This window comes from Ambystoma mexicanum, chromosome 1p, assembly GCF_040938575.1.
Source record: "Ambystoma mexicanum isolate Mex_15411 chromosome 1p, UKY_AmexF1_1, whole genome shotgun sequence".
NCBI classification, from domain to species: Eukaryota; Metazoa; Chordata; class Amphibia; order Caudata; family Ambystomatidae; genus Ambystoma; species Ambystoma mexicanum.
The window spans coordinates 1,474,385,507-1,474,409,599 of record NC_090921.1 but is presented as its reverse complement, the minus strand read 5'-3'; the positions used below and the strand labels follow the sequence as shown (position 1 = coordinate 1,474,409,599).

Below are 24,093 nucleotides of genomic sequence, written 5' to 3'. Positions count from 1 at the left end.
GTGATCTGAAGGAAATTCACGAATATGACAATTATCTTCAAACTGACTTGTAGCCTGCATCACATTTAAGTAGAACTGGGAAAAAGAAGGTTAAATGCATCTCATTGGTCATTTCCCACAGCAGTACTGACCTGTGACCATTTATGGACTGCTGCTTCCAACAAAACAGGAAACTAGTCATAGTAAATCTAAAGCTGTGGGTGGGAATTCTGCATCAATCTCATGCTTCTGCAGAAATCTTTCCCAAATTGACAAAGTGGCCAATACTGGGATCAAATTTGCTAACTTGGCGTGATTAGCACCATGCTCAGTCAGAAAAAGTATGCCTTCTGACTGGAGCATAGGAGGGAGGCCAGTTGCAGGGGGGAGTTTTCTTCCCTTGAAAGAAAATGCCTAACTCATTCACAAATACAACCCTTATCCTCACAACAACATTGGTTATGTCCGCAGTAGTACTGACCCGTGACTATGTATGCACAGCTGCTTCCAACAAAACAGCAATCTTGTGTTAGTAACTCTAAAGCTGTGAGTGCCAATTCTGCATCAATCTCATCCTTCTGCAGAAATATTTCCCAAATTGACAAAGTGGCCAATACTGGGATCAAATTCGCTAACTTGGCGTGATTAGCACCATGCTCAGTCAGAAAAAGTAAGCCTTCTGACTGGAGCATAGGAGGGAGGCCAGTTGCAGGGGGGAGTTTTCTTCCCTTGAAAGAAAATGCCTAACTCATTCACAAATACAACCCTTATCCTCACAACAACATTAGTTATGTCCGCAGCAGTACTGACCCGTGACTATGTATGCACAGCTGCTTCCAACAAAACAGCAATCTTGTGTTAGTAACTCTAAAGCTGTGAGTGCCAATTCTGCATCAATCTCATCCTTCTGCAGAAATATTTCCCAAAATGACAAAGTGGCCAATACGGGGATCGAACCCGCGACCTTGGCGTTATTAGTTATTAGCACCACGCTCTAACCAACTGAGATAACCGGCCAGCTGAGAGGCATATTTCTGACTGGACCATAAGAGGGAGGCCAGTTGCAGGGGGATTTTTTCTTCCCTTGGAAAAAAAATGCCTAACTTATTCACACATAAAACCCTTATCCTCACAACAACCTAAAGAAAAACTACATGTGATCTGAAGGAAATTCATGAATTTGACAATTATCTTCAAACTGACTTGTAGCCTGCATCACATTTAAGTAGAACTGGGACAAAGAAGGTTAAATGCATCTCATTGGTCATTTCCCACAGCAGTACTGACCTGTGACCATGTATGCACAGCTGCTTCCAACAAAACAGCAATCTTGTGTTAGTAACTCTAAAGCTGTGAGTGCCAATTCTGCATCAATCTCATGCTTCTGCAGAAATATTTCCCAAAATGACAAAGTGGCCAATACGGGAATCGAACCCATGACCTTGGCGTTATTAGCACCACGCTCTAACAGGCAAGCTGAGAGTCCTGTTTCTGACTGGAGCATAAGAGGGAGGCCAGTTGCAGGGGGATTTTTTCTTCCCTTGGAAAAAAAATGCCTAACTCATTCACACATAAAACCCTTATCCTCACAACAACCTAAAGAAAAACTACATGTGAGCTGAAGGAAATTCATGAATATGACAATTATCTTCAAACTGACTTGTAGCCTGCATCACATTTAAGTAGAACTGGGACAAAGAAGGTTAAATGCCTCTCATCGGTCATTTCCCACAGCAGTACTGACCTGTGACCATTTATGGACTGCTGCTTCCAACAAAACAGCAAACTAGTCATAGTAAATCTAAAGTTGTGGGTGGGAATTCTGCATCAATCTCATGCTTCTGCAGAAATATTTCCCAAATTGACAAAGTGGCCAATACTGGGATCAAATTCGCTAACTTGGCGTGATTAGCACCATGCTCAGTCAGAAAAAGTATGCCTTCTGACTGGAGCATAGGAGGGAGGCCAGTTGCAGGGGGTAGTTTTCTTCCCTTTAAAGAAAATGCCTAACTCATTCACAAATACAACCCTTATCCTCACAACAACATTGGTTATGTCCCGCAGCAGTACTGACCCGTGGCCATGTATGCACAGCTGCTACCAACAAAACAGCAATCTTGTGTTAGTAACTCTAAAGCTGTGAGTGCCAATTCTGCATCAATCTCATGCTTCTGCAGAAATATTTCCCAAAATGACAAAGTGGCCAATACGGGGATCGAACCTGTGACCTTGGCTTTATTAGCACCAACTGAGCTAACCGGCCAGCTGAGAGGCATATATCTGACTGGAGCATAAGAGGGAGGCCAGTTGCAGGGGGATTTTTTCTTCCCTTGGAAAAAAATGCCTAACTCATTCACACATAAAACCCTTATCCTCACAACAACCTAAAGAAAAACTACATGTGATCTGAAGGAAATTCACGAATATGACAATTATCTTCAAACTGACTTGTAGCCTGCATCACATTTAAGTAGAACTGGGACAAAGAAGGTTAAATGCATCTCATTGGTCATTTCCCACAGCAGTACAGACCTGTGACCATTTATGGACTGCTGCTTCCAACAAAACAGGAAACTAGTCATAGTAAATCTAAAGCTGTGGGTGGGAATTCTGCATCAATTTCATCCTTCTGCAGAAATATTTCCCAAATTGACAAAGTGGCCAATACTGGGATCAAATTCGCTAACTTGGCGTGATTAGCATCATGCTCAGTCAGAAAAAGTATGCCTTCTGACTGGAGCATAGGAGGGAGGCCAGTTGCAGGGGGGAGCTTTCTTCCCTTGAAAGAAAATGCCTAACTCATTCACAAATACAACCCTTATCCTCACAACAACATTGGTTATGTCCCGCAGCAGTACTGACCCGTGACTATGTATGCACAGCTGCTTCCAACAAAACAGCAATCTTGTGTTAGTAACTCTAAAGCTGTGAGTGCCAATTCTGCATCAATCTCATGCTTCTGCAGAAATATTTCCCAAAATGACAAAGTGGCCAATACGTGACCTTGGCGTTATTAGCATCACGCTCTAACCAAATGAGCCAAACAGCCAGCTGAGAGTTTTGTTTCTGACTCAAGCATAAGCAGGAGGCCAGTTGTAGGGGGATGTTTTCTTCCCTTGGAAAAAAAATGCCTAACTCATTCACACAGACAACCCTTATCCTCACAACAACCTAAAGAAAAACTCCATGTGATCTGAAGGAAATTCATGAATATTACAATTATCTTCAAACTGACTTGTGGCATGCATCACATTTAAGTAGTACTGCGACAAAGAAGGTTAAATGCATCTCATTGGTCATTTCCCACAGCAGTACTGACCTGTGAACATTTATGGACTGCTGCTTCCAACAAAACAGCAAACTTGTCATAGTAAATCTAAGGCTGTGGGTGGGAATTCTGCATCAATCTAATGCTTCTGCAGACATTTTTCCCAAATTGACAAAGTGGCCAATACTGGGATCAAATTCGCTAACTTGGCGTGACTAGCACCATGCTCAGTCAGAAAAAGTATGCCTTCTGACTGGAGCATAGGAGGGAGGCCAGTTGCAGGGGGGAGTTTTCTTCCCTTGAAAGAAAATGCCTAACTCATTCACAAATACAACCCTTATCCTCACAATAACATTGGTTATGTCCCGCAGCAGTACTGACCCGTGACCATGTATGCACAGCTGCTTCCAACAAAACAGCAATCTTGTGTTAGTAACTCTAAAGCTGTGAGTGCCAATTCTGCATCAATCTCATGCTTCTGCAGAAATATCTCCCAAAATGACAACGAGGCCAATACGGGGACCCGTGACCTTGCCATTATTAGCACCACGCTCTAACCAAATGAGCTAAACAGCCAGCTGAGAGTTTTGTTTCTGACTCAAGCATAAGCAGGAGGCCAGTTGTAGGGGGATGTTTTCTTCCCTTGGAAAAAAATGCCTAACTCATTCACACAGACAACCCTTATCCTCACAACAACCTAAAGAAAAACTCCATGTGATCTGAAGGAAATTCATGAATATTACAATTATCTTCAAACTGACTTGTGGCCTGCATCACATTTAAGTAGTACTGCGACAAAGAAGGTTAAATGCATCTCATTGGTCATTTCCCACAGCAGTACTGACCTGTGACCATTTATGGACTGCTGCTTCCAACAAAACAGCAAACTTGTCATAGTAAATCTAAAGCTGGGGTGGGAATTCTGCATCAATCTAATGCTTCTGCAGACATTTTTCCCAAATTGACAAAGTGGCCAATACTGGGATCAAATTCGCTAACTTGGCGTGATTAGCACCATGCTCAGTCAGAAAAAGTATGCTTCTGACTGGAGCATAGGAGGGAGGCCAGTTGCAGTGGGGAGTTTTCTTTCCTTGAAAGAAAATGCCTAACTCATTCACAAATACAACCCTTATCCTCACAACAACATTGGTTATGTCCGCAGTAGTACTGACCCGTGACTATGTATGCAAAGCTGCTTCCAACAAAACAGCAATCTTGTGTTAGTAACTCTAAAGCTGTGAGTGCCAATTCTGCATCAATCTCAACCTTCTGCAGAAATATTTCCCAGAATGACAAAGTGGCCAATACGTGTATCGAACCCGTGACCTTGGCTTTATTAGCACCACGCTCTAACCAACTGAGCTAACTGACCAGCTGAGAGTCCTGTTTCTGACTGGAGCATAAGAGGGAGGCCAGTTGCAGGGGGATTTTTTCTTCCCTTGGAAAAAAAATGCCTAACTCATTCACACATAAAACCCTTATCCTCACAACAACCTAAAGAAAAACTACATGTGATCTGAAGGAAATTCATGAATATGACAATTATCTTCAAACTGACTTGTAGCCTGCATCACATTTAAGTAGAACTGGGACAAAGAAGGTTAAATGCATCTCATTGGTCATTTCCCACAGCAGTACTGACCTGTGACCATTTATGGACTGCTGCTTGCAACAAAACAGCAAACTAGTCATAGTAAATCTAAAGCTGTGGGTGGGAATTCTGCATCAATCTCATGCTTCTGCAGAAATATTTCCCAAATTGACAAAGTGGCCAATACTGGGATCAAATCCGCTAACTTGGCGTGATTAGCACCATGCTCAGTCAGAAAAAGTATGCCTTCTGACTGGAGCATAGGAGGGAGGCCAGTTGCAGGGGGGAGTTTTCTTCCCTTGAAAGAAAATGCCTAACTCATTCACAAATACAACCCTTATCCTCACAACAACATTGGTTATGTCCCGCAGCAGTACTGACCCGTGACCATGTATGCACAGCTGCTTCCAACAAAACAGCAATCTTGTGTTAGTAACTCTAAAGCTGTGAGTGCCAATTCTGCATCAATCTCATGCTTCTGCAGAAATATTTCCCAAAATGACAAGGAGGCCAATACGGGGACCCGTGACCTTGCCATTATTAGCACCACGCTCTAACCAACTGAGCTAACCGGCCAGCTGAAAGTCTTTTTCCCTTGGAAAAAAAATGCCTAACTCATTCACACATAAAACCCTTATCCTCACAACAACCTAAAGAAAAACTACATGTGATCTGAAGGAAATTCATGAATATGACAATTATCTTCAAACTGACTTGTAGCCTGCATCACATTTAAGTAGAACTGGGACAAAGAAGGTTAAATGCATCTCATTGGTCATTTCCCACAGCAGTACTGACCTGTGACCATTTATGGACTGCTGCTTCCAACAAAACAGCAAACTAGTCATAGTAAATCTAAAGCTGTGGGTGGGAATTCTGCATCAATCTCATGCTTCTGCAGAAATATTTCCCAAATTGACAAAGTGGCCAATACTGGGATCAAATTCGCTAACTTGGCGTGATTAGCACCATGCTCAGTCAGAAAAAGTATGCCTTCTGACTGGAGCATAGGAGGGAGGCCAGTTGCAGGGGGGAGTTTTCTTCCCTTGAAAGAAAATGCCTAACTCATTCACAAATACAACCCTTATCCTCACAGCAACATTGGTTATGTCCGCAGCAGTACTGACCCGTGACTATATGCACAGCTGCTTCCAACAAAACAGCAATCTTGTGTTAGTAACTCTAAAGCTGTGAGTGCCAATTCTGCATCAATCTCATCCTTCTGCAGAAATATTTCCCAAAATGACAAAGTGGCCAATACAGGGATCGAACCCGTGACCTTGGCGTTATTAGCACCACGCTCTAACCAACTGAGCTAACCGGCCAGCTGAGAGTCTCTTTCCCTTGGAAAAAAATGCCTAACTCATTCACACATAAAACCCTTATCCTCACAACAACCTAAAGAAAAACTACATGTGATCTGAAGGAAATTCATGAATATGACAATTATCTTCAAACTGACTTGTAGCCTGCATCACATTTAAGTAGAACTGGGACAAAGAAGGTTAAATGCATCTCATTGGTCATTTCCCACAGCAGTACTGACCTGTGACCATTTATGGACTGCTGCTTCCAACAAAACAGCAAACTTGTCATAGTAAATCTAAAGCTGTGGGTGGGAATTCTGCATCAATCTCATGCTTCTGCAGAAATATTTCCCAAATTGACAAAGTGGCCAATACTGGGATCAATTTCGCTAACTTGGCGTGATTAGCACCATGCTCAGTCAGAAAAAGTATGCCTTCTGACTGGAGCATAGGAGAGAGGCCAGTTGCAGGGTGGAGTTTTCTTCCCTTGAAAGAAAATGCCTAACTCATTCACAAATACAACCCTTATCCTCACAACAACATTGGTTATGTCCGCAGTAGTACTGACCCGTGACTATGTATGCACAGCTGCTTCCAACAAAACAGCAATCTTGTGTTAGTAACTCTAAAGCTGTGAGTGCCAATTCTGCATCAATCTCATCCTTCTGCAGAAATATTTCCCAAATTGACAAAGTGGCCAATACTGGGATCAAATTCGCTAACTTGGCATGATTAGCACCATGCTCAGTCAGAAAAAGTAAGCCTTCTGACTGGAGCATAGGAGGGAGGCCAGTTGCAGGGGGGAGTTTTCTTCCCTTGAAAGAAAATGCCTAACTCATTCACAAATACAACCCTTATCCTCACAACAACATTGTTATGTCCGCAGCAGTACTGACCCGTGATTATGTATGCACAGCTGCTTCCAACAAAACAGCAATCTTGTGTTAGTAACTCTAAAGCTGTGAGTGCCAATTCTGCATCAATCTCATCCTTCTGCAGAAATATTTCCCAAAATGACAAAGTGGCCAATACGGGGATCGAACCCGTGACGTTATTAGCACCACGCTCTAACCAACTGAGCTAACCGGCCAGCTGAGAGGCATATTTCTAACTGGAGCATAAGAGGGAGGCCAGTTGCAGGGGGATTTTTTCTTCCCTTGGAAAAAAAATGCCTAACTCATTCACACATAAAACCCTTATCCTCACAACAACCTAAAGAAAAACTACATGTGATCTGAAGGAAATTCACGAATATGACAATTATCTTCAAACTGACTTGTAGCCTGCATCACATTTAAGTAGAACTGGGACAAAGAAGGTTAAATGCATCTCATTGGTCATTTCCCACAGAAGTACTGACCTGTGACCATTTATGGACTGCTGCTTCCAACAAAACAGGAAACTAGTCATAGTAAATCTAAAGCTGTGGGTGGGAATTCTGCATCAATCTCATCCTTCTGCAGAAATATTTCCCAAATTGACAAAGTGGCCAATACTGGGATCAAATTCGCTAACTTGGCGTGATTAGCACCATGCTCAGTCAGAAAAAGTATGCCTTCTGACTGGAGCATAGGAGGGAGGCCAGTTGCAGGGGGGAGCTTTCTTCCCTTGAAAGAAAATGCCTAACTCATTCACAAATACAACCCTTATCCTCACAACAACATTGGTTATGTCCCGCAGCAGTACTGACCAGTGACCATGTATGCACAGCTGCTTCCAACAAAACAGCAATCTTGTGTTAGTAACTCTAAAGCTGTGAGTGCCAATTCTGCATCAATCTCATGCTTCTGCAGAAATATTTCCCGAAATGACAAAGTGGCCAATACGGGGATCGAACCCGTGACCTTGGCGCTATTAGCTCCACGCTCTAACCAACTGAGCTAACCAACCAGCTAAGAGTTCTCTTTCTGACTGGAGCATAAGAGGGAGGCCAGTTGCAGGGGGATTTTTTCTTCCCTTGGAAAAAAAATGCCTAAGTCATTCACACATAAAACCCTTATCCTCACAACAACCTAAAGAAAAACTACATGTGATCTGAAGGAAATTCATGAATATGACAATTATCTTCAAACTGACTTGTAGCCTGCATCACATTTAAGTAGAACTGGGACAAAGAAGGTTAAATGCATCTCATTGGTCATTTCCCACAGAAGTACTGACCTGTGACCATTTATGGACTGCTGCTTCCAACAAAACAGGAAACTAGTCATAGTAAATCTAAAGCTGTGGGTGGGAATTCTGCATCAATCTCATCCTTCTGCAGAAATATTTCCCAAATTGACAAAGTGGCCAATACTGGGATCAAATTCGCTAACTTGGCGTGATTAGCACCATGCTCAGTCAGAAAAAGTATGCCTTCTGACTGGAGCATAGGAGGGAGGCCAGTTGCAGGGGGGAGCTTTCTTCCCTTGAAAGAAAATGCCTAACTCATTCACAAATACAACCCTTATCCTCACAACAACATTGGTTATGTCCCGCAGCAGTACTGACCCGTGACCATGTATGCACAGCTGTTTCCAACAAAACAGCAATCTTGTGTTAGTAACTCTAAAGCTGTAAGTGCCAATTCTGCATCAATCTCATGCTTCTGCAGAAATATTTCCCGAAATGACAAAGTGGCCAATATGGGGATCGAACCCGTGACCTTGGTGTTATTAGCACCACGCTCTAACCAACTGAGCTAACCAACCAGCTGAGAGTCCTGTTTCTGACTCAAGCATAAGAGGGAGGCCAGGTGCAGGGGGATTTTTTCTTCCCTTGGAAAAAAAATGCCTAAGTCATTCACACATAAAACCCTTATCCTCACAACAACCTAAAGAAAAACTCCATGTGACCTGAAGGAAATTCATGAATATGACAATTATCTTCAAACTGACTTGTAGCCTGCATCACATTTAAGTAGAACTGGGACAAAGAAGGTTAAATGCATCTCATTGGTCATTTCCCACAGCAGTACTGACCTGTGACCATTTATGGACTGCTGCTTCCAACAAAACAGCAAACTAGTCATAGTAAATCTAAAGCTGTGGGTGGGAATTCTGCATCAATCTCATGCTTCTGCAGAAATATTTCCCAAATTGACAAAGTGGCCAATACTGGGATCAAATCCGCTAACTTGGCGTGATTAGCACCATGCTCAGTCAGAAAAAGTATGCCTTCTGACTGGAGCATAGGAGGGAGGCCAGTTGCAGGGGGGAGTTTTCTTCCCTTGAAAGAAAATGCCTAACTCATTCACAAATACAACCCTTATCCTCACAACAACATTGGTTATGTCCCGCAGCAGTACTGACCCGTGACCATGTATGCACAGCTGCTTCCAACAAAACAGCAATCTTGTGTTAGTAACTCTAAAGCTGTGAGTGCCAATTCTGCATCAATCTCATGCTTCTGCAGAAATATTTCCCAAAATGACAAGGAGGCCAATACGGGGACCCGTGACCTTGCCATTATTAGCACCACGCTCTAACCAACTGAGCTAACCGGCCAGCTGAGAGTTTCTTTCCCTTGGAAAAAAATGCCTAACTCATTCACACATAAAACCCTTATCCTCACAACAACCTAAAGAAAAACTACATGTGATCTGAAGGAAATTCATGAATATGACAATTATCTTCAAACTGACTTGTAGCCTGCATCACATTTAAGTAGAACTGGGACAAAGAAGGTTAAATGCATCTCATTGGTCATTTCCCACAGCAGTACTGACCTGTGACCATTTATGGACTGCTGCTTCCAACAAAACAGCAAACTTGTCATAATAAATCTAAAGCTGTGGGTGGGAATTCTGCATCAATCTCATGCTTCTGCAGAAATATTTCCCAAATTGACAAAGTGGCCAATACTGGGATCAATTTCGCTAACTTGGCGTGATTAGCACCATGCTCAGTCAGAAAAAGTATGCCTTCTGACTGGAGCATAGGAGGGAGGCCAGTTGCAGGGGGGAGTTTTCTTCCCTTGAAAGAAAATGCCTAACTCATTCACAAATACAACCCTTATCCTCACAACAATATTGGTTATGTCCGCAGTAGTACTGACCCGTGACTATGTATGCACAGCTGCTTCCAACAAAACAGCAATCTTGTGTTAGTAACTCTAAAGCTGTGAGTGCCAATTCTGCATCAATCTCATCCTTCTGCAGAAATATTTCCCAAATTGACAAAGTGGCCAATACTGGGATCAAATTCGCTAACTTGGCATGATTAGCACCATGCTCAGTCAGAAAAAGTAAGCCTTCTGACTGGAGCATAGGAGGGAGGCCAGTTGCAGGGGGGAGTTTTCTTCCCTTGAAAGAAAATGCCTAACTCATTCACAAATACAACCCTTATCCTCACAACAACATTGGTTATGTCCGCAGCAGTACTGACCCGTGATTATGTATGCACAGCTGCTTCCAACAAAACAGCAATCTTGTGTTAGTAACTCTAAAGCTGTGAGTGCCAATTCTGCATCAATCTCATCCTTCTGCAGAAATATTTCCCAAAATGACAAAGTGGCCAATACGGGGATCGCTCCCGTGACCTTGGCGTTATTAGCACCACGCTCTAACCAACTGAGCTAACCGGCCAGCTGAGAGGCATATTTTTAACTGGAGCATAAGAGGGAGGCCAGTTGCAGGGGGATTTTTTCTTACCTTGGAAAAAAAATGCCTAACTCATTCACACATAAAACCCTTATCCTCACAACAAACTAAAGAAAAACTACATGTGATCTGAAGGAAATTCACGAATATGACAATTATCTTCAAACTGACTTGGAGCCTGCATCACATTTAAGTAGAACTGGGACAAAGAAGGTTAAATGCATCTCATTGGTCATTTCCCACAGAAGTACTGACCTGTGACCATTTATGGACTGCTGCTTCCAACAAAACAGCAAACTAGTCATAGTAAATCTAAAGCTGTGGGTGGGAATTCTGCATCAATCTCATGCTTCTGCAGAAATATTTCCCAAATTGACAAAGTGGCCAATACTGGGATCAAATCCGCTAACTTGGCGTGATTAGCACCATGCTCAGTCAGAAAAAGTATGCCTTCTGACTGGAGCATAGGAGGGAGGCCAGTTGCAGGGGGGAGTTTTCTTCCCTTGAAAGAAAATGCCTAACTCATTCACAAATACAACCCTTATCCTCACAACAACATTGGTTATGTCCCGCAGCAGTACTGACCCGTGACCATGTATGCACAGCTGCTTCCAACAAAACAGCAATCTTGTGTTAGTAACTCTAAAGCTGTGAGTGCCAATTCTGCATCAATCTCATGCTTCTGCAGAAATATTTCCCAAAATGACAAGGAGGCCAATACGGGGACCCGTGACCTTGCCATTATTAGCACCACGCTCTAACCAACTGAGCTAACCGGCCAGCTGAGAGTTTCTTTCCCTTGGAAAAAAATGCCTAACTCATTCACACATAAAACCCTTATCCTCACAACAACCTAAAGAAAAACTACATGTGATCTGAAGGAAATTCATGAATATGACAATTATCTTCAAACTGACTTGTAGCCTGCATCACATTTAAGTAGAACTGGGACAAAGAAGGTTAAATGCATCTCATTGGTCATTTCCCACAGCAGTACTGACCTGTGACCATTTATGGACTGCTGCTTCCAACAAAACAGCAAACTTGTCATAATAAATCTAAAGCTGTGGGTGGGAATTCTGCATCAATCTCATGCTTCTGCAGAAATATTTCCCAAATTGACAAAGTGGCCAATACTGGGATCAATTTCGCTAACTTGGCGTGATTAGCACCATGCTCAGTCAGAAAAAGTATGCCTTCTGACTGGAGCATAGGAGGGAGGCCAGTTGCAGGGGGGAGTTTTCTTCCCTTGAAAGAAAATGCCTAACTCATTCACAAATACAACCCTTATCCTCACAACAATATTGGTTATGTCCGCAGTAGTACTGACCCGTGACTATGTATGCACAGCTGCTTCCAACAAAACAGCAATCTTGTGTTAGTAACTCTAAAGCTGTGAGTGCCAATTCTGCATCAATCTCATCCTTCTGCAGAAATATTTCCCAAATTGACAAAGTGGCCAATACTGGGATCAAATTCGCTAACTTGGCATGATTAGCACCATGCTCAGTCAGAAAAAGTAAGCCTTCTGACTGGAGCATAGGAGGGAGGCCAGTTGCAGGGGGGAGTTTTCTTCCCTTGAAAGAAAATGCCTAACTTATTCACAAATACAACCCTTATCCTCACAACAACATTGGTTATGTCCGCAGCAGTACTGACCCGTGATTATGTATGCACAGCTGCTTCCAACAAAACAGCAATCTTGTGTTAGTAACTCTAAAGCTGTGAGTGCCAATTCTGCATCAATCTCATCCTTCTGCAGAAATATTTCCCAAAATGACAAAGTGGCCAATACGGGGATCGCTCCCGTGACCTTGGCGTTATTAGCACCACGCTCTAACCAACTGAGCTAACCGGCCAGCTGAGAGGCATATTTTTAACTGGAGCATAAGAGGGAGGCCAGTTGCAGGGGGATTTTTTCTTACCTTGGAAAAAAAATGCCTAACTCATTCACACATAAAACCCTTATCCTCACAACAACCTAAAGAAAAACTACATGTGATCTGAAGGAAATTCACGAATATGACAATTATCTTCAAACTGACTTGGAGCCTGCATCACATTTAAGTAGAACTGGGACAAAGAAGGTTAAATGCATCTCATTGGTCATTTCCCACAGAAGTACTGACCTGTGACCATTTATGGACTGCTGCTTCCAACAAAACAGCAAACTTGTCATAATAAATCTAAAGCTGTGGGTGGGAATTCTGCATCAATCTCATGCTTCTGCAGAAATATTTCCCAAATTGACAAAGTGGCCAATACTGGGATCAATTTCGCTAACTTGGCGTGATTAGCACCATGCTCAGTCAGAAAAAGTATGCCTTCTGACTGGAGCATAGGAGGGAGGCCAGTTGCAGGGGGGAGTTTTCTTCCCTTGAAAGAAAATGCCTAACTCATTCACAAATACAACCCTTATCCTCACAACAATATTGGTTATGTCCGCAGTAGTACTGACCCGTGACTATGTATGCACAGCTGCTTCCAACAAAACAGCAATCTTGTGTTAGTAACTCTAAAGCTGTGAGTGCCAATTCTGCATCAATCTCATCCTTCTGCAGAAATATTTCCCAAATTGACAAAGTGGCCAATACTGGGATCAAATTCGCTAACTTGGCATGATTAGCACCATGCTCAGTCAGAAAAAGTAAGCCTTCTGACTGGAGCATAGGAGGGAGGCCAGTTGCAGGGGGGAGTTTTCTTCCCTTGAAAGAAAATGCCTAACTCATTCACAAATACAACCCTTATCCTCACAACAACATTGGTTATGTCCGCAGCAGTACTGACCCGTGATTATGTATGCACAGCTGCTTCCAACAAAACAGCAATCTTGTGTTAGTAACTCTAAAGCTGTGAGTGCCAATTCTGCATCAATCTCATCCTTCTGCAGAAATATTTCCCAAAATGACAAAGTGGCCAATACGGGGATCGCTCCCGTGACCTTGGCGTTATTAGCACCACGCTCTAACCAACTGAGCTAACCGGCCAGCTGAGAGGCATATTTTTAACTGGAGCATAAGAGGGAGGCCAGTTGCAGGGGGATTTTTTCTTACCTTGGAAAAAAAATGCCTAACTCATTCACACATAAAACCCTTATCCTCACAACAACCTAAAGAAAAACTACATGTGATCTGAAGGAAATTCACGAATATGACAATTATCTTCAAACTGACTTGGAGCCTGCATCACATTTAAGTAGAACTGGGACAAAGAAGGTTAAATGCATCTCATTGGTCATTTCCCACAGAAGTACTGACCTGTGACCATTTATGGACTGCTGCTTCCAACAAAACAGGAAACTAGTCATAGTAAATCTAAAGCTGTGGGTGGGAATTCTGCATCAATCTCATCCTTCTGCAGAAATATTTCCCAAATTGACAAAGTGGCCAATACTGGGATCAAATTCGCTAACTTGGCGTGATTAGCACCATGCTCAGTCAGAAAAAGTATGCCTTCTGACTGGAGCATAGGAGGGAGGCCAGTTGCAGGGGGGAGTTTTCTTCCCTTGAAAGAAAATGCCTAACTCATTCACAAATACAACCCTTATCCTCACAACAACATTGGTTATGTCCCGCAGCAGTACTGACCCGTGACCATGTATGCACAGCTGCTTCCAACAAAACAGCAATCTTGTGTTAGTAACTCTAAAGCTGTGAGTGCCAATTCTGCATCAATCTCATGCTTCTGCAGAAATATTTCCCAAAATGACAAGGAGGCCAATACGGGGACCCGTGACCTTGCCATTATTAGCACCACGCTCTAACCAACTGAGCTAACCGGCCAGCTGAAAGTCTTTTTCCCTTGGAAAAAAAATGCCTAACTCATTCACACATAAAACCCTTATCCTCACAACAACCTAAAGAAAAACTACATGTGATATGAAGGAAATTCATGAATATGACAATTATCTTCAAACTGACTTGTAGCCTGCATCACATTTAAGTAGAACTGGGACAAAGAAGGTTAAATGCATCTCATTGGTCATTTCCCACAGCAGTACTGACCTGTGACCATTTATGGACTGCTGCTTCCAACAAAACAGCAAACTAGTCATAGTAAATCTAAAGCTGTGGGTGGGAATTCTGCATCAATCTCATGCTTCTGCAGAAATATTTCCCAAATTGACAAAGTGGCCAATACTGGGATCAAATTCGCTAACTTGGCGTGATTAGCACCATGCTCAGTCAGAAAAAGTATGCCTTCTGACTGGAGCATAGGAGGGAGGCCAGTTGCAGGGGGGAGTTTTCTTCCCTTGAAAGAAAATGCCTAACTCATTCACAAATACAACCCTTATCCTCACAGCAACATTGGTTATGTCCGCAGCAGTACTGACCCGTGACTATATGCACAGCTGCTTCCAACAAAACAGCAATCTTGTGTTAGTAACTCTAAAGCTGTGAGTGCCAATTCTGCATCAATCTCATCCTTCTGCAGAAATATTTCCCAAAATGACAAAGTGGCCAATACGGGGATCGAACCCGTGACCTTGGCGTTATTAGCACCACGCTCTAACCAACTGAGCTAACCGGCCAGCTGAGAGTCTCTTTCCCTTGGAAAAAAATGCCTAACTCATTCACACATAAAACCCTTATCCTCACAACAACCTAAAGAAAAACTACATGTGATCTGAAGGAAATTCATGAATATGACAATTATCTTCAAACTGACTTGTAGCCTGCCTCACATTTAAGTAGAACTGGGACAAAGAAGGTTAAATGCATCTCATTGGTCATTTCCCACAGCAGTACTGACCTGTGACCATTTATGGACTGCTGCTTCCAACAAAACAGCAAACTTGTCATAATAAATCTAAAGCTGTGGGTGGGAATTCTGCATCAATCTCATGCTTCTGCAGAAATATTTCCCAAATTGACAAAGTGGCCAATACTGGGATCAATTTCGCTAACTTGGCGTGATTAGCACCATGCTCAGTCAGAAAAAGTATGCCTTCTGACTGGAGCATAGGAGGGAGGCCAGTTGCAGGGGGGAGTTTTCTTCCCTTGAAAGAAAATGCCTAACTCATTCACAAATACAACCCTTATCCTCACAACAACATTGGTTATGTCCGCAGTAGTACTGACCCGTGACTATGTATGCACAGCTGCTTCCAACAAAACAGCAATCTTGTGTTAGTAACTCTAAAGCTGTGAGTGCCAATTCTGCATCAATCTCATCCTTCTGCAGAAATATTTCCCAAATTGACAAAGTGGCCAATACTGGGATCAAATTCGCTAACTTGGCATGATTAGCACCATGCTCAGTCAGAAAAAGTAAGCCTTCTGACTGGAGCATAGGAGGGAGGCCAGTTGCAGGGGGGAGTTTTCTTCCCTTGAAAGAAAATGCCTAACTCATTCACAAATACAACCCTTATCCTCACAACAACATTGGTTATGTCCGCAGCAGTACTGACCCGTGATTATGTATGCACAGCTGCTTCCAACAAAACAGCAATCTTGTGTTAGTAACTCTAAAGCTGTGAGTGCCAATTCTGCATCAGTCTCATCCTTCTGCAGAAATATTTCCCAAAATGACAAAGTGGCCAATACGGGGATCGCTCCCGTGACCTTGGCATTATTAGCACCACGCTCTAACCAACTGAGCTAACCGGCCAGCTGAGAGGCATATTTCTAACTGGAGCATAAGAGGGAGGCCAGTTGCAGGGGGATTTTTTCTTCCCTTGGAAAAAAAATGCCTAACTCATTCACACATAAAACCCTTATCCTCACAACAACCTAAAGAAAAACTACATGTGATCTGAAGGAAATTCACGAATATGACAATTATCTTCAAACTGACTTGTAGCCTGCATCACATTTAAGTAGAACTGGGACAAAGAAGGTTAAATGCATCTCATTGGTCATTTCCCACAGAAGTACTGACCTGTGACCATTTATGGACTGCTGCTTCCAACAAAACAGGAAACTAGTCATAGTAAATCTAAAGCTGTGGGTGGGAATTCTGCATCAATCTCATCCTTCTGCAGAAATATTTCCCAAATTGACAAAGTGGCCAATACTGGGATCAAATTCGCTAACTTGGCGTGATTAGCACCATGCTCAGTCAGAAAAAGTATGCCTTCTGACTGGAGCATAGGAGGGAGGCCAGTTGCAGGGGGGAGCTTTCTTCCCTTGAAAGAAAATGCCTAACTCATTCACAAATACAACCCTTATCCTCACAACAACATTGGTTATGTCCTGCAGCAGTACTGACCAGTGACCATGTATGCACAGCTGCTTCCAACAAAACAGCAATCTTGTGTTAGTAACTCTAAAGCTGTGAGTGCCAATTCTGCATCAATCTCATGCTTCTGCAGAAATATTTCCCAAAATGACAAAGTGGCCAATACGGGGATCGAACCCGTGACCTTGGCGTTATTAGCACCACGCTCTAACCAACTGAGCTAACCGACCAGCTGAGAGTCCTGTTTCTGACTGGAGCATAAGAGGGAGGCCAGTTGCAGGGGGATTTTTTGTTCCCTTGGAAAAAAAATGCCTAAGTCATTCACACATAAAACCCTTATCCTCACAACAACCTAAAGAAAAACTACATGTGATCTGAAGGAAATTCATGAATATGACAATTATCTTCAAACTGACTTGTAGCCTGCATCACATTTAAGTAGAACTGGGACAAAGAAGGTTAAATGCATCTCATTGGTCATTTCCCACAGCAGTACTGACCTGTGACCATTTATGGACTGCTGCTTCCAACAAAACAGCAAACTAGTCATAGTAAATCTAAAGCTGTGGGTGGGAATTCTGCATCAATCTCATGCTTCTGCAGAAATATTTCCCAAATTGACAAAGTGGCCAATACTGGGATCAAATTCGCTAACTTGGCGTGATTAGCACCATGCTCAGTCAGAAAAAGTATGCCTTCTGACTGGAGCATAGGAGGGAGGCCAGTTGCAGGGGGGAGTTTTCTTCCCTTGAAAGAAAATGCCTAACTCATTCACAAATACAACCCTTATCCTCACAACAACATTGGTTATGTCCGCAGCAGTACTGACCCGTGACTATGTATGCACAGCTGCTTCCAACAAAACAGCAATCTTGTGTTAGTAACTCTAAAGCTGTGAGTGCCAATTCTGCATCAATCTCATGCTTCTGCAGAAATATTTCCCAAAATGACAAAGTGGCCAATACGGGGATCGAACCCGTGACCTTGGCGTTATTAGCACCACTCTCTAACCAACTGAGCTAACCGACCAGCTAAGAGTTCTGTTTCTGACTGGAGCATAAGAGGGAGGCCAGTTGCAGGGGGATTTATTCTTCTCTTGGAAAAAAAATGCCTAAGTCATTCACACATAAAACCCTTATCCTCACAACAACCTAAAGAAAAACTACATGTGATCTGAAGGAAATTCACGAATATGACAATTATCTTCAAACTGACTTGTAGCCTGCATCACATTTAAGTAGAACTGGGACAAAGAAGGTTAAATGCATCTCATTGGTCATTTCCCACAGCAGTACTGACCTGTGACCATTTATGGACTGCTGCTTCCAACAAAACAGCAAACTAGTCATAGTAAATCTAAAGCTGTGGGTGGGAATTCTGCATCAATCTCATGCTTCTGCAGAAATATTTCCCAAATTGACAAAGTGGCCAATACTGGGATCAAATTCGCTAACTTGGCGTGATTAGCACCATGCTCAGTCAGAAAAAGTATGCCTTCTGACTGGAGCATAGGAGGGAGGCCAGTTGCAGGGGGGAGTTTTCTTCCCTTGAAAGAAAATGCCTAACTCATTCACAAATACAACCCTTATCCTCACAACAACATTGGTTATGTCCGCAGCAGTACTGACCCGTGACTATGTATGCACAGCTGCTTCCAACAAAACAGCAATCTTGTGTTAGTAACTCTAAAGCTGTGAGTGCCAATTCTGCATCAATCTCATGCTTCTGCAGAAATATTTCCCAAAATGACAAAGTGGCCAATACGGGGATTGAACCCGTGACCTTGGCGTTATTAGCACCACTCTCTAACCAACTGAGCTAACCGACCAGCTAAGAGTTCTGTTTCTGACTGGAGCATAAGAGGGAGGCCAGTTGCAGGGGGATTTATTCTTCTCTTGGAAAAAAAATGCCTAAGTCATTCACACATAAAACCCTTATCCTCACAACAACCTAAAGAAAAACTAAATGTGATCTGAAGGAAATTCACGAATATGACAATTATCTTCAAACTGACTTATAGCCTGCATCACATTTAAGTAGAACTGGGACAAAGAAGGTTAAATGCATCTCATTGGTCATTTCCCACAGCAGTACTGACCTGTGACCATTTATGGACTGCTGCTTCCAACAAAACAGGAAACTAGTCATAGTAAATCTAAAGCTGTGGGTGGGAATTCTGCATCAATCTCATGCTTCTGCAGAAATATTTCCCAAATTGACAAAGTGGCCAATACTGGGATCAAATTCGCTAACTTGGCGTGATTAGCACCATGCTCAGTCAGATAAAGTATGCCTTCTGACTGGAGCATAGGAGGGAGGCCAGTTGCAGGGGGGAGCTTTCTTCCCTTGAAAGAAAATGCCTAACTCATTCACAAATACAACCCTTATCCTCACAACAACATTGGTTATGTCCCGCAGCAGTACTGACCCGTGACCATGTATGCACAGCTGCTTCCAACAAAATAGCAATCTTGTGTTAGTAACTCTAAAGCTGTGAGTGCCAATTCTGCATCAATCTCATGCTTCTGCAGAAATATTTCCCAAAATGACAAAGTGGCCAATACGGGGATCGAACCCGTGACCTTGGTGTTATTAGCACCACGCTCTAACCAACTGAGCTAACCAACCAGCTGAGAGTCCTGTTTCTGACTCAAGCATAAGAGGGAGGCCAGTTGCAGGGGGATTTTTTCTTCCCTTGGAAAAAAAATGCCTAAGTCATTCACACATAAAACCCTTATCCTCACAACAACATTGGTTATGTCCGCAGCAGTACTGACCCGTGACTATATGCACAGCTGCTTCCAACAAAACAGCAATCTTGTGTTAGTAACTCTAAAGCTGTGAGTGCCAATTCTGCATCAATCTCATCCTTCTGCAGAAATATTTCCCAAAATGACAAAGTGGCCAATACGGGGATCGAACCCGTGACCTTGGCGTTATTAGCACCACGCTCTAACCAACTGAGCTAACCGGCCAGCTGAGAGTCTCTTTCCCTTGGAAAAAAATGCCTAACTCATTCACACATAAAACCCTTATCCTCACAACAACCTAAAGAAAAACTACATGTGATCCGAAGGAAATTCATGAATATGACAATTATCTTCAAACTGACTTGTAGCCTGCATCACATTTAAGTAGAACTGGGACAAAGAAGGTTAAATGCATCTCATTGGTCATTTCCCACAGCAGTACTGACCTGTGACCATTTATGGACTGCTGCTTCCAACAAAACAGCAAACTAGTCAGAGTAAATCTAAAGCTGTGGGTGGGAATTCTGCATCAATCTCATGCTTCTGCAGAAATATTTCCCAAATTGACAAAGTGGCCAATACTGGGATCAAATCCGCTAACTTGGCGTGATTAGCACCATGCTCAGTCAGAAAAAGTATGCCTTCTGACTGGAGCATAGGAGGGAGGCCAGTTGCAGGGGGGAGTTTTCTTCCCTTGAAAGAAAATGCCTAACTCATTCACAAATACAACCCTTATCCTCACAACAACATTGGTTATGTCCCGCAGCAGTACTGACCCGTGACCATGTATGCACAGCTGCTTCCAACAAAACAGCAATCTTGTGTTAGTAACTCTAAAGCTGTGAGTGCCAATTCTGCATCAATCTCATCCTTCTGCAGAAATATTTCCCAAAATGACAAAGTGGCCAATACGGGGATCGAACCCGTGACGTTGGCGTTATTAGCACCACGCTCTAACCAACTGAGCTAACCGGCCAGCTGAGAGTCTCTTTCCCTTGGAAAAAAATGCCTAACTCATTCACACATAAAACCCTTATCCTCACAACAACCTAAAGAAAAACTCCATGTGACCTGAAGGAAATTCATGAATATGACAATTATCTTCAAACTGACTTGTAGCCTGCATCACATTTAAGTAGAACTGGGACAAAGAAGGTTAAATGCATCTCATTGGTCATTTCCCACAGCAGTACTGACCTGTGACCATTTATGGACTGCTGCTTCCAACAAAACAGCAAACTAGTCATAGTAAATCTAAAGCTGTGGGTGGGAATTCTGCATCAATCTCATGCTTCTGCAGAAATATTTCCCAAATTGACAAAGTGTCCAATACTGGGATCAAATCCGCTAACTTGGCGTGATTAGCACCATGCTCAGTCAGAAAAAGTATGCCTTCTGACTGGAGCATAGGAGGGAGGCCAGTTGCAGGGGGGAGTTTTCTTCCCTTGAAAGAAAATGCCTAACTCATTCACAAATACAACCCTTATCCTCACAACAACATTGGTTATGTCCGCAGCAGTACTGACCCGTGACTATGTATGCACAGCTGCTTCCAACAAACAGCAATCTTGTGTTAGTAACTCTAAAGCTGTGAGTGCCAATTCTGCATCAATCTCATCCTTCTGCAGAAATATTTCCCAAAATGACAAAGTGGCCAATACGGGGATCGAACCCGTGACCTTGGTGCTATTAGCACCACGCTCTAACCAACTGAGCTAACCGGCCAGCTGAGACTCCTGTTTCTGACTGGAGCATAAGAGGGAGGCCAGTTGCAGGGGGATTTTTTCTTCCCTTGGAAAAAAAATGCCTAACTCATTCACACATAAAACCCTTATCCTCACAACAACCTAAAGAAAAACTACATGTGATCTGAAGGAAATTCACGAATATGACAATTATCTTCAAACTGACTTGTAGCCTGCATCACATTTAAGTAGAACTGGGACAAAGAAGGTTAAATGCATCTCATTGGTCATTTCCCACAGCAGTACTGACCTGTGACCATTTATGGACTGCTGCTTCCAACAAAACAGCAAACTTGTCATAGTAAATCTAAAGCTGTGGGTGGGAATTCTGCATCAATCTCATGCTTCTGCAGAAATATTTCCCAAATTGACAAAGTGGCCAATACTGGGATCAAATTCGCTAACTTGGCGTGATTAGCACCATGCTCAGTCAGAAAAAGTATGCCTTCTGACTGGAGCATAGGAGGGAGGGCAGTTGCAGGGGGGAGCTTTCTTCCCTTGAAAGAAAATGCCTAACTCATTCACAAATACAACCCTTATCCTCACAACAACATTGGTTATGTCCCGCAGCAGTACTGACCCGTGACCATGTATGCACAGCTGCTTCCAACTAAACAGCAATCTTGTGTTAGTAACTCTAAAGCTGTGAGTGCCAATTCTGCATCAATCTCATGCTTCTGCAGAAATATTTCCCAAAATGACAAAGTGGCCAACACGGGGATCGAACCCGTGACCTTAGCGTTATTAGCACCATGCTCTAACCAACTGCGCTAACCGACCAGCTGAGACTCCTGTTTCTGACTGGAGCATAAGAGGGAGGCCAGTTGCAGGGGGATTTTTTCTTCCCTTGGAAAAAAAATGCCTAAGTCATTCACACATAAAACCCTTATCCTCACAACAACCTAAATAAAAACTACATGTGATCTGAAGGAAATTCATGAATATGACAATTATGTTCAAACTGACTTGTAGCCTGCATCACATTTAAGTAGAACTGGGACAAAGAAGGTTAAATGCATCTCATTGGTCATTTCCCACAGCAGTACTGACCTGTGACCATTTATGGACTGCTGCTTCCAACAAAACAGCAAACTAGTCAAACTCTAACTAGTCAAACTCTAACCAACTGAGCTAACCGACCAGCTGAGAGTCCTGTTTCTGACTGGAGCATAAGAGGGAGGCCAGTTGCAGGGGGATTTTTTCTTCCCTTGGAAGAAAAATGCCTAAGTCATTCACACATAAAACCCTTATCCTCACAACAACCTAAAGAAAAAACTACATGTGATCTGAAGGAAATTCATGAATATGACAATTATCTTCAAACTGACTTGTAGCCTGCATCACATTTAAGTAGAACTGGGACAAAGAAGGTTAAATGCATCTCATTGGTCATTTCCCACAGCAGTACTGACCTGTGACCATTTATGGACTGCTGCTTCCAACAAAACAGCAAACTAGTCAGAGTAAATCTAAAGCTGTGGGTGGGAATTCTGCATCAATCTCATGCTTCTGCAGAAATATTTCCCAAATTGACAAAGTGGCCAATACTGGGATCAAATCCGCTAACTTGGCGTGATTAGCACCATGCTCAGTCAGAAAAAGTATGCCTTCTGACTGGAGCATAGGAGGGAGGCCAGTTGCAGGGGGGAGTTTTCTTCCCTTGAAAGAAAATGCCTAACTCATTCACAAATAAAACCCTTATCCTCACAACAACATTGGTTATGTCCCGCAGCAGTACTGACCCGTGACCATGTATGCACAGCTGCTTCCAACAAAACAGCAATCTTGTGTTAGTAACTCTAAAGCTGTGAGTGCCAATTCTGCATCAATCTCATCCTTCTGCAGAAATATTTCCCAAAATGACAAAGTGGCCAATACGGGGATCGAACCCGTGACGTTGGCGTTATTAGCACCACGCTCTAACCAACTGAGCTAACCGGCCAGCTGAGAGTCTCTTTCCCTTGGAAAAAAATGCCTAACTCATTCACACATAAAACCCTTATCCTCACAACAACCTAAAGAAAAACTCCATGTGACCTGAAGGAAATTCATGAATATGACAATTATCTTCAAACTGACTTGTAGCCTGCATCACATTTAAGTAGAACTGGGACAAAGAAGGTTAAATGCATCTCATTGGTCATTTCCCACAGCAGTACTGACCTGTGACCATTTATGGACTGCTGCTTCCAACAAAACAGCAAACTAGTCATAGTAAATCTAAAGCTGTGGGTGGGAATTCTGCATCAATCTCATGCTTCTGCAGAAATATTTCCCAAATTGACAAAGTGTCCAATACTGGGATCAAATCCGCTAACTTGGCGTGATTAGCACCATGCTCAGTCAGAAAAAGTATGCCTTCTGACTGGAGCATAGGAGGGAGGCCAGTTGCAGGGGGGAGTTTTCTTCCCTTGAAAGAAAATGCCTAACTCATTCACAAATACAACCCTTATCCTCACAACAACATTGGTTATGTCCCGCAGCAGTACTGACCCGTGACCATGTATGCACAGCTGCTTCCAACAAAACAGCAATCTTGTGTTAGTAACTCTAAAGCTGTGAGTGCCAATTCTGCATCAATCTCATGCTTCTGCAGAAATATTTCCCAAAATGACAAAGTGGCCAATACGGGGATCGAACCCGTGACCTTGGCGTTATTAGCACCACGCTCTAACCAACTGAGCTAACCGGCCA

At 42.9% G+C, this 24,093-nt stretch overlaps 9 non-coding genes across 9 annotated transcripts; all 9 read right to left on the bottom strand.

The window, feature by feature from the left end:
• Nucleotides 1-6,089: 6,089 nt before the first annotated feature.
• TRNAI-AAU (transfer RNA isoleucine (anticodon AAU)) lies at nucleotides 6,090-6,163 on the bottom strand. The gene has a single exon. It is a non-coding gene; the product is annotated as a tRNA-Ile (tRNA).
• Nucleotides 6,164-15,181: 9,018 nt separating this feature from the next.
• Nucleotides 15,182-15,255, bottom strand: TRNAI-AAU (transfer RNA isoleucine (anticodon AAU)). Its single transcript has one exon. It is a non-coding gene; the product is annotated as a tRNA-Ile (tRNA).
• Nucleotides 15,256-17,060: 1,805 nt separating this feature from the next.
• On the bottom strand, nucleotides 17,061-17,134 carry TRNAI-AAU (transfer RNA isoleucine (anticodon AAU)). Its single transcript has one exon. It is a non-coding gene; the product is annotated as a tRNA-Ile (tRNA).
• Nucleotides 17,135-19,458: 2,324 nt separating this feature from the next.
• TRNAI-AAU (transfer RNA isoleucine (anticodon AAU)) lies at nucleotides 19,459-19,532 on the bottom strand. Its single transcript has one exon. It is a non-coding gene; the product is annotated as a tRNA-Ile (tRNA).
• Nucleotides 19,533-19,805: 273 nt separating this feature from the next.
• Nucleotides 19,806-19,879, bottom strand: TRNAI-AAU (transfer RNA isoleucine (anticodon AAU)). Its single transcript has one exon. It is a non-coding gene; the product is annotated as a tRNA-Ile (tRNA).
• A 677-nt stretch (nucleotides 19,880-20,556) lies between these two features.
• TRNAI-AAU (transfer RNA isoleucine (anticodon AAU)) lies at nucleotides 20,557-20,630 on the bottom strand. The gene has a single exon. It is a non-coding gene; the product is annotated as a tRNA-Ile (tRNA).
• Nucleotides 20,631-21,305: 675 nt separating this feature from the next.
• Nucleotides 21,306-21,379, bottom strand: TRNAI-AAU (transfer RNA isoleucine (anticodon AAU)). Its single transcript has one exon. It is a non-coding gene; the product is annotated as a tRNA-Ile (tRNA).
• Nucleotides 21,380-23,267: 1,888 nt separating this feature from the next.
• Nucleotides 23,268-23,341, bottom strand: TRNAI-AAU (transfer RNA isoleucine (anticodon AAU)). The gene has a single exon. It is a non-coding gene; the product is annotated as a tRNA-Ile (tRNA).
• Nucleotides 23,342-24,018: 677 nt separating this feature from the next.
• TRNAI-AAU (transfer RNA isoleucine (anticodon AAU)) lies at nucleotides 24,019-24,092 on the bottom strand. Its single transcript has one exon. It is a non-coding gene; the product is annotated as a tRNA-Ile (tRNA).
• Nucleotide 24,093: the final 1 nt, after the last annotated feature.